We start from the raw sequence: 9567 nt of genomic DNA, 5'->3' as shown, positions 1-9567 counted from the left end.
ATGCTAATCCCTCTTGTCTCAGATCAGAAGCTATAAGGGGCAAAATGTTTTCTCTGATGTTTGCTGCACTTTGATCATGAATGCTTCTTCAAATAATCAAACATTTAACCAAATTGTGGCAACTAAGGCAATGCTTATGGAGAAAGAGGAAAGAGAAAATTTTGCTCAGGAAAATGGTCCTTTTGTTTTTGTTTTTAAAATATATTATTGATTTCAGAGAGGAAGGGAGAGGGAGAAAGAGATAGAAGCATCCATGATGAGAGAGAATCATTGATTGGCTGCCTCCTGCATGCCCCCTAATGGGGATCAAGCCCGCAACCCAGGCATGTGCCCTTGACCGGAATCCAACCTGGGACCCTTCGGTCCACTTAGCCAAACTGGCTAAGACAGAAAATGGTCCCTTTTGTAAGAGCAAAAATGTGTTATATTTTGGGGGGAAATGAGCTTTCATTGGGGAAAAATGCAAATATGCAGTCGCTGAATTAGCTGCATTTTACTTTGAGCTTTAATGACATAATGCAGACATAATCAGATCTCATGCTTCAGGAGGTTAGCAGATAACCCAAGATAATGCTGGAGGTTGTTTTTGTTGCCTGTGTTGGTCTACTTGAAAATTGTAAATTCCATTTATGCAGTCTTTTAGAATACCAGACCCCAGGGGCAGGACTTTCATGTTGACTAAATTGGTAATGGGATTAGGCGTGTGGTAAAGCCCATTTGCTCATAGAAGCAAGGCATTAAAATGATTGTACATAATAAAATAATTGCATAATGAAGTATAATCTGGAGTAGTTGTAATGTATGAAAGGTGGGGTTGCAATGTATAATAATGATGCCCCAGTTTCTCAAATCCATCTGTTAGGAAAAACCAAATATTGGCGTCGCATTCAAGCCATTCCACATCTAATAAACCAGATGATTTTGGTCATGTTCTCCAGAGAAACAGATTCATGTACAAAGGATTGACTAAGGAAGTCCTCCTAGGAAAAACCAGTAAGGGAGTGGGAAAGTAGGGCATGGAAAAGGAAGGAACCGAGTGAGGGTGCAGTTTTCAGCACAGGCCCACGCTCAGCCTGATCCCGTGGAGAACCCGGGCATGGAAATGATCCCTCCAGGTTTGTTCAGACCAGAGGCAAGGAGCTAGGCTTTCCTGCTCCCACACCAGTCAGTTGACATTACAATGTTTTAGATAGGCAGGAAAGGAAACAATTTTTTAAATTTGTTTGTTGTTACCATTTTCTGTTCAGTCTGGTTCTTTTTAAATTTGGTTTTTGGATAAGTAAGACATTCATGTGGTTCAAAAAGCTGGAAGTACCAAAGGATACATAGGGAAGGCCTCTGACAAATCCTGTCCCCCACCTACCAAGATATCTCCTCTCATACTGTTATTAGCTTACTAGAGGCCCGGTGCATGAAATTCGTGCACGGGTAGGCTCCCAAGGCCTGGCCAGTGATCAGGGCCAATCAGATTCCCTACCTGCCCGCTTCCTCCTTCCCTCACCACCTGCCCACGCACTACCACTGCTACTGCCACCACGCAGTCCCCCCACCCCCATTCCTTCCCTCATTCCCTCAGTGCCCCACTGCTGCTGCTGGTAGCCTGCCATGTTCTGTGCCACCCCCTGATGGTCAGTACACGTCATAGCAAGCGATCGAACTCCTGGTCCCCCAATCGAACTCCTGAGGGGACATTTTGCTTATTAGCCTTTTCTATCTATCTATATCTATCTATCTATCTATCTATCTATCTATCTATCTATCTATCATCTATCTATATCTAGATATGTGGACATACAAGCAAATATGCATATAGACGTTTAGTCTCCTTCCTTCTATATCAGAGATAGGATAGTATAATAACTATTTGGCATATAGAAATGGTTGCATTTTTCACTGAATGTATTTTAGAGCTCTTTCTAAATCAGTACATAGAGAGTTTCTCCCCTACTGGCCTGATTTGGACATCTGTATGCTATTCCATTGGATGGATACACAGACCTTTATTTCACCAATTTTCCATTGATGGACATCTCCATTACTTTGCCAAAGTGAGTCACTTGGCTGAGACTGAATTCAAGTGGAAAAATAGGTTCCATTTCTAGTGAGAGGACTCACAAGGCTACACAGTAAGTGGTATGGAGATCGGGAGAGAGGATGAGATGAGAACAATAATGCAGTCTACCACTAAAGGAATCAATTAGCAAAGGGGTGTGTGGGGGGGAAAGGCTTAGTATTTTTTCTCATTAGAAGGCAAATCAGTCTAATCATTTGTGTGTGAAGATTTACACTTTTTATTTTTATTAATTTTAGAGATAGAAGAAGGGAGACGGAGAGAGAAAAAAACATCAATGTGAGAGAGAAACATAGATCAATTGCCTCCAGCGTGCACCCTGACCAGGGATGGAACCTGCTACCAGGGCACGTGTCCTGATTGGGAATCAAACTAATGACATTTCTGTGCAGAGGAATGATGCTCAACCAACTGAGCCACACTGACCAGGGCGAAGATTTACGATTTTATTTTTCCAAATAGACGGTTGGGCAACATCTTTCTGGTACATGGAGAAGAGACTGTCTTTAGCTGCCAGCCCTGTCCTCTCTGCCAAACCACTTCACACGAGAGGCAGCAGAAGAGGAAGAGAAGCTGGGTAATGTGATGATTTAGAGCACAATTAAATTTTGGTCTCACTATTTACTGGCTGTGTGACCCTGGGCAAGTTGCTTAATATACTTGTGCCTTGATCACTTCACCTGTAAAATAGGGAGGATGATAATGTCACCTACTGCACAGCTGGGAAGATGAAGTAAGTCAACTTAGAGCAGTACACAGCACTTACGTAGTGCTATGTGTGTGTTCTCTATTATTATTACTCTTACTAATTCCAGGATCCCACAGCTCTAAAGCCAAGTGGCCATTAGGCTATCCTCAGCGAGGCCCTCCTAAAGGATTCTAAGTATTCCTTATTTTTCATGTCAAACCTGCTTCCCAAAGGTTCTAACTGTGTTCATTCAGGCAGTGCATAAGCCAATAAAGATGCTATTTGAATTTTCCCAGATTACAGGAATCAACTCAATTAATAGACCTCATTAATTTCTAACTCTTAATTCATTTACACTAATACGTTCATCCCAAGGATGGACAGTTCCCCTAGCTACAGCCATACTTTAAATTTTATTATAGGTTTTAATATCATCCTCCAAATGCCTTAGGCCCGTGGTCGGCAAACTTCGGCTCGAGAGCCACATGCGGCTCTTTGGCCCCTTGAGTGTGGCTCTTCCACAAAATACCATGGCCTGGGTGAGTCTGTGTTGAAGAAGTGGGGTTAGAAAAAGTTTGAGTTTAAAAACTTTGGCTCTCAAAAGAAGTTTCAATCATTGTACTGTGGATACTTGGCTCTGTTGACTAATGAGTTTGCCGACCACTGCCTTAGGCTATGTTTTCTGATTTCATGAGCTGAACAGCACAGCATTGGATGGGGCATGGCATGGGCCTTCCAAGCAGTTCCCAGAGGAAACCTGGTAAGCCCTCCTTCATTTGGAGCCCACGGACTCTGAGTTGGGGTAACTTTGACCCAGGGCAAATGAGAAGTTCTTGGTGTTATTATGAGGAAGATGTTGCTCTCAACATGTACCAGGTTAAATGTAAGATGTAGTTTTATATCTGAAATGAGATAAAAGAAGCTTGGAAGAGCAGAAAGGCCCCAGGTCTTTGAGGAAGACGTGGCCCAATTTTAAGCTTGTACATTCACACAGCAGGTAGACTTGGGAAATAAAAACTATAGAAGATTAGATGAGCCCTGGCCAGTTTGGCTCAGTGGATAGAGCGTCAGCCTGTGGACTGAAGGATCCCAGGTTTGATTCCGGTCAAGGGCACATGCTCGGGTTGCGGGCTTGATCCCCAGTAGGGGGTGTATAGGAGGCAGTTGATCCATGATTCCCTCTCATCATTGATGTTTCAATCTCTCTCCTTTCCCCTCTGAAATCAATAAAATATATTTTAAAAAAACTAAGATGGGAGCATTTATGACTCAATTGGCTCCATGGCCAATCAGCAGGTTGGAGATCTGAGGACCAGCCCTACCTCAAGACAGGTGGGACTACTTGGGCGTGTTGTCCAGCTTCTCTGACCTTATCAGTAAAATGGGGCTAATTCTGACCCTGAAGAACGATTGAAAGGATTCATGGGAATAATCTGTATAAAGTTCCTAACATTGTGTCTGGTCAGAAGCCAGAGGCTCATGCCAATAATACTCTCACTACCCAAGTTATTTTTTTAAGTGATTTTTTAAGTGATTTCAGATTTGGTTTGAGTAACCTGGGAAAGAAAAGTTTCATTACTTTAGATTCATATTCATTTTTTACATTAAAAAAATATTCTCCACATTGGTCTTTTGACCTGCTTATCAAGCACAGGTAGTTTTTGACTATTTCTAATAATTAAATCTGCCACTAAAGGACAGAAATGTATTGTAATTCAGGATATATATATATATATATATATATATATATATATATATATATATTACATAACATGGTTTGAAGGCAAACCTAACAAAAGGTTTCAAAAATGTTTGAGGAATGACTTCATCCATCTTGGCATTAACACAAAGCCTGGTTAAAAAAAAAAAAAGACTACATAAAAGGTGTTAGAACTTCTTAGAAGTGTAGATTATAGTGGATTTGTTTGAAAAACACACATGTACTGTAATCTTATTTTATCTCAACTTACATCAGAAGCATTGGGCTTTCAGTTGTAAAAATGATGTCATTTTTCTGATATCACATTTGGTAAGAAACCAATTTCAATTTCCACCCATAAAGAGGATTTATTTATTTTATTGCTTTCAGAGAGGAAGGGAGAGGGGGAGAGAGACAGGAACATCTATGATGAGAGAATCATGGATCGGCTGCCTCCTGCATGCCCCACACTGGGGATGGAGCCTGCAACCCAGGCATGTGCCCTTGACCGGGAATCGAACCGTTTTCTCCTGGCTCGTAGGTTGAGGCCCAAGCACAGAGCCACGCAGGCCAGGCCCTCAAGAGGATGTATAAAAACAGTTTTTTCCTTTTAATCATTTGATGCAGAAGGGAAGGCAAGCTTTGAGACAAGTTAACAAGAAAGGATCCAAAAGTGCCTCGTATACAAACTGTGTGATGCAGGGACATTATAGAGAAGACATGTGGCCTAAAATAATGGTTATTATATGATCATCAGCAGGAGGATGAGACTACCAGGAGCCAAAATACAGAGCAAGAAAGGATTTTTTAAAAATCTCTTTGTTTGATTTTTGCAAGAGCTTTATCCAGATATAAATCACATCACATATAATTAACCTATCTGGAGTGTTCAAGCCAATGGTTTTGATTATATTCCCAGTGTACAACCATTATTACAATCTAATTTTAGAATGTTTTTATTGCCTCAAAAAGAAATCCTTTTAGCAGTCACTCCCCATTACTCCAAACTTTCCCTCTCCGCACAGCTCTAGGGAATCAGGAATCTACTTTCTGTCTCTATGGATTTGCCTACCCGTATTTTCCAGCGTATAAGACGACCCCCTAAATTTTAGAGTTAAAACATAGGTTTAGGCCTATATTCGCTGTATAAGACTACCCCCCACTTCAAAGAAAAGACTTACTTTGCCGTCAAGATCTTCAGGTAATTTTTGTGCAATTTTGGTCTTTTGTCCCCGATTTTCGGTTGAATTTTTTTCGTTTCAAAAGTCGTCTTATACACCGGAAAATACGGTAAGTGGAATCGTACAATATATGGTCCTTCGTGATTGGCGTCTTTCATTCATCATAATGTTCTCAAGGTTTATCCATGTTGTAGCAGGTATCAGTCCTTCTTCCTCTTCATGGGTGAATATATTCTATTGCATGTAGCCAAGATATGGAAGCAACCCAAGTGCCCATCAATAGACAAGTGGATAAAGATGTGGTGCATATATACAATGGAATATTATTCAGCCACAAAAGAATGAAATCTTACCAGTTAAGACAGCACGGATGGATCTAAAGGGTATTATACTAAGTGTCAGTCAGAGGAAGACAAATACCATATGATTGATATGTGGAATCTAATGAACAAAATAAATGAACAAACAAGACAGTAACATACTCATAGATACAGAGAACAGACTAATGGTTGCCAGAGGGGAGGGGGATTGGAGGTGTTATCAATTGGGTTACTGGCTAGAAACTTAGCTTACTGGGGAGGCAGAGAAAAGGGGACAAGCTGCCACTGCCCATTGCTCCCCTGGTTGCAAGTCTCATGAGGTCCCTTAGAGTTTGGGGGACACGTGCCTGTGGGGAGATGGCACAGGCATGCTGCTTGGAGGGAGAGCATGCCCTGGGCTTTGTCCTGAGTGGATTTGTCTCTCTCTTGCAGGTGGAAATCTTAGGGGAGGTCTCAGGGAAGGGTCTTAATACCCTGTTTCCCCGAAAATAAGACAGTGTCTTATATTTTTTCTCCCAAAGTTGTGCTAGGTCTTATTTTCAGGGGATGTTTAATCTTTCCATGTGCTAGGTCTTATTTTTGGAGGATGTCTTATTTCGGGGAAACACAGTAGACTACTCATCAGCTTTCCAGGGGTGCTCTTTCAGGGTCATGGTCTTCACTGATTGGTCGGTGCCAGGGGGTCATTAGTCAGGGCAGCTGGTCCTGAGGCAGCCATGGCATCACCAGTCTGGTTTTGCTGCTTTTTTGGGCCTGGAGCTGAAACACAACTGAGGCCTAGATGTTATCTCTGGGAGCAAAGGTCAGGGGTTCTGAAGGCAATGTTGATATGACCCCTGCTCAGAACCCCAGGGCAGGATCCACCCCAGTCGCTCATGTCTAACTTCCTCCCTAATAGAGGGCTGGGTGGAAAAGGGGAAGGGATTAAGAAAGATAGAACAAACATCTAGTAAAGTGTTTTAGGGATGCTGACAGGGGCATGAGCCTGTTGGATGAAGAAGAGGCAGGGAAAAAAATCCCATGTAAAATAAAATAAAATAAAATAAAATAAAATAAAATAAAATAAAATAAAATAAAATAAAATAAAATATTTTAAACATCATTATCAACCAAGATTCCTTGTCGCCACCTGTTCTATTGTGCTTATTGGGAAAGCAGACCCACTGTGTATCTCCCTCCCGGGCAGCGTGCATATTCATATTTTAAGACTTAGATTAAGATCAAAAACTGAAAAGGGAGAGAGCTTAATGGAAAATAATAATTGAGGGTAATTATACTTGAGGGAGAAAATGGAGAACTATTTAGGATGTTGTTTCAGTGTGATGTGCTATCAAGCTAAATGTCCAACTGCACTGCCTTCATTCCATTCCAGAAAACTTTGTTCCAGCCAGTCCCTCACTTCCTGCTCTCTCTGTCCCATGGTCTGATGACTCTGCTGTCCCATTTATTCAGAATTCTTTGGCAGTTTCTCTACTTCTGCTTCTGAATACACAGCCTTTACTGCTCATATTACTCATTTGGCACCGTTTGACATGCACTAATGTCACTTGTAGTTTACTTTTTAAAAAATATATTTTTATTGATATAGAGCAAGAAAGAGCTAGAAACATCAAAGATGAGAGAGAATCATGGGTCGTCTGCCTTCTGCACGCCCCCTACTGGGGATCGAGCCCACAACCTGGGCATGTGCCTTAAATGGGAATCAAACCGTGACCTCCTGGTTCATAGGTTGAGGCTCAACCACTGAGCCCTGCTGGCCAGGCTGTGGTTACTTAACTTTTTAAAAAAGTATATATTTTATTGATTTTTTACAGAGAGGAAGGGAGAGGGATAGAAAGTTAGAAACATCGATGAGAGAGAAAAATCAATCAGCTGCCTCTTGCACACCCCCCACTGGGGATGTGCCAGCAATCAAGGTACATGCCCTTGACCTGAATCAAACCCAGGACCCTTCAGTCCACAGGCTGACGCTCTATCCACTGAGCCAAATTGGTTTCAGCATTACTTAACTTTTGATGCACAAATGCATTGACTCCTTTTATCATCTCCTGAATTAAATTTGTATTCAACTTCCTAATTCACCAAACACAGCTTGGAATTATAACTTGAGAATTTCATAAGGGCATTCAATTTCTTTTTGTTGAATGAGTTAATTCTGGAGCATGGCATAGAAATTTCAGTGATGTCACAAGATGACAAGGCACAATTTCTTTATTTAACTTCTGGACCCTGAAAAAGAGCACAAAGCAATGCTTACTTAAAAAACAAACAAACAAATAAAAAAAACCCATACACCAGTTTCCAAATAGTAATACATACCAGCAGCCAGAAATAAATATTGACTATAAACCAACACTTAATCCAAGGTCTGACTTACCCTGTGTACCATCCATTTCCCATCTATTTACACACACACACACACACACACACACACACACACACTCCATCCTCACAACTCCAAGAAAACTTTGCCCATCAATATCTGCCTCTGAGCACACAAAACTTGAGCAGTAACAAGATATAGGAGATGCCACTTTCACAGAAACCTGGAGATCTAGTTCAAGGTCTAGGAAGAAAATGTCCTCTTGAAGCCATTGAGAGATGTGATATGAAGCCATTTATGCTGCAGAGCTTATGAAATAAGATAATAATGCAACACGGTATACTTTGATTTCATATAGCATCTTTTATCCAAGGAGCTTGAAGAAACTTATTACTTATTCACCTTTATAACAAGATAGTCTACCGAACAAAAGTTAAAAGTGATAAAAACAACCATATTTTATGGGATGACTGGGGGTGGGGCATCTTTTTCCATCTGGGGAAAAAATGGAATGAAGCTACTTGAGGATGCTAATTTATACATTTGTGCGCTGAGGGGAAGGGGTCCCTCAGCCTGGCCTGTCCCCTCTTGCAGTCAGGGACTCCTTGGGGGTTGTCCGCCTAAGCCAGCAGTTGGACATCCCCCTGCAGTGGAGGTGGGAGAGGCCCCTGCCACCACCACTGCACTCACCAGCAGTGAGCCCAGCTTCTGGCTGAGCGGCCCTCCCCCTGTGGGAGCACACTGACCACCAGGGAGCAGCTCCTGCATTGAGAATCTGCCCCTAGTGGTAGGTGTGCATCATAGCAACCAGTCTTTTTGCAGTTCGGTCGATTTGCATATTAGGGTTTTATTATACAGGAGGATAATTGCATAAGAGGTCTGTCTTCTCAGGGATTTCTGTCTATAGCCCTAGGACTCTTAAGATCTGGTACTGGGACCCCAGTAATCTCCAATGGTGTTTCTTGAAGTGGGTACTAACCATTCTAATGAGTTGTTTCTTAAATCAAGACAACAGCAAGATAATGCTCAAAACTAACATTAAAATGCCTCAGAACTGCTTGCAACAGGCAATGGTACATGGATTTTCCCTAGGAAAGGAGAAGCCTCCATCCGGAGTGACCCTACACATCACTCCAGATGTTTCCCAGTCCACATTTTTGTTTGTGGTCTGTTAGCTGGAAAAACTTCTCACCTGCTCGGATGTGGCACTCAGCCAGGGACTCTGAAAGCATTTAATAATCACACATTCATGAAGCCTAAGCTCTCATAAGTGCCAAGGCAAATG

The sequence above is a fragment of the Pipistrellus hanaki genome, assembly GCF_964339955.1.
Source record: "Pipistrellus hanaki genome assembly, chromosome: X".
In the NCBI taxonomy this organism is placed as follows: domain Eukaryota; kingdom Metazoa; phylum Chordata; class Mammalia; order Chiroptera; family Vespertilionidae; genus Pipistrellus; species Pipistrellus hanaki.
The sequence above is the reverse complement of the archived record's forward strand: the minus strand, read 5'-3'. Positions refer to the sequence as shown.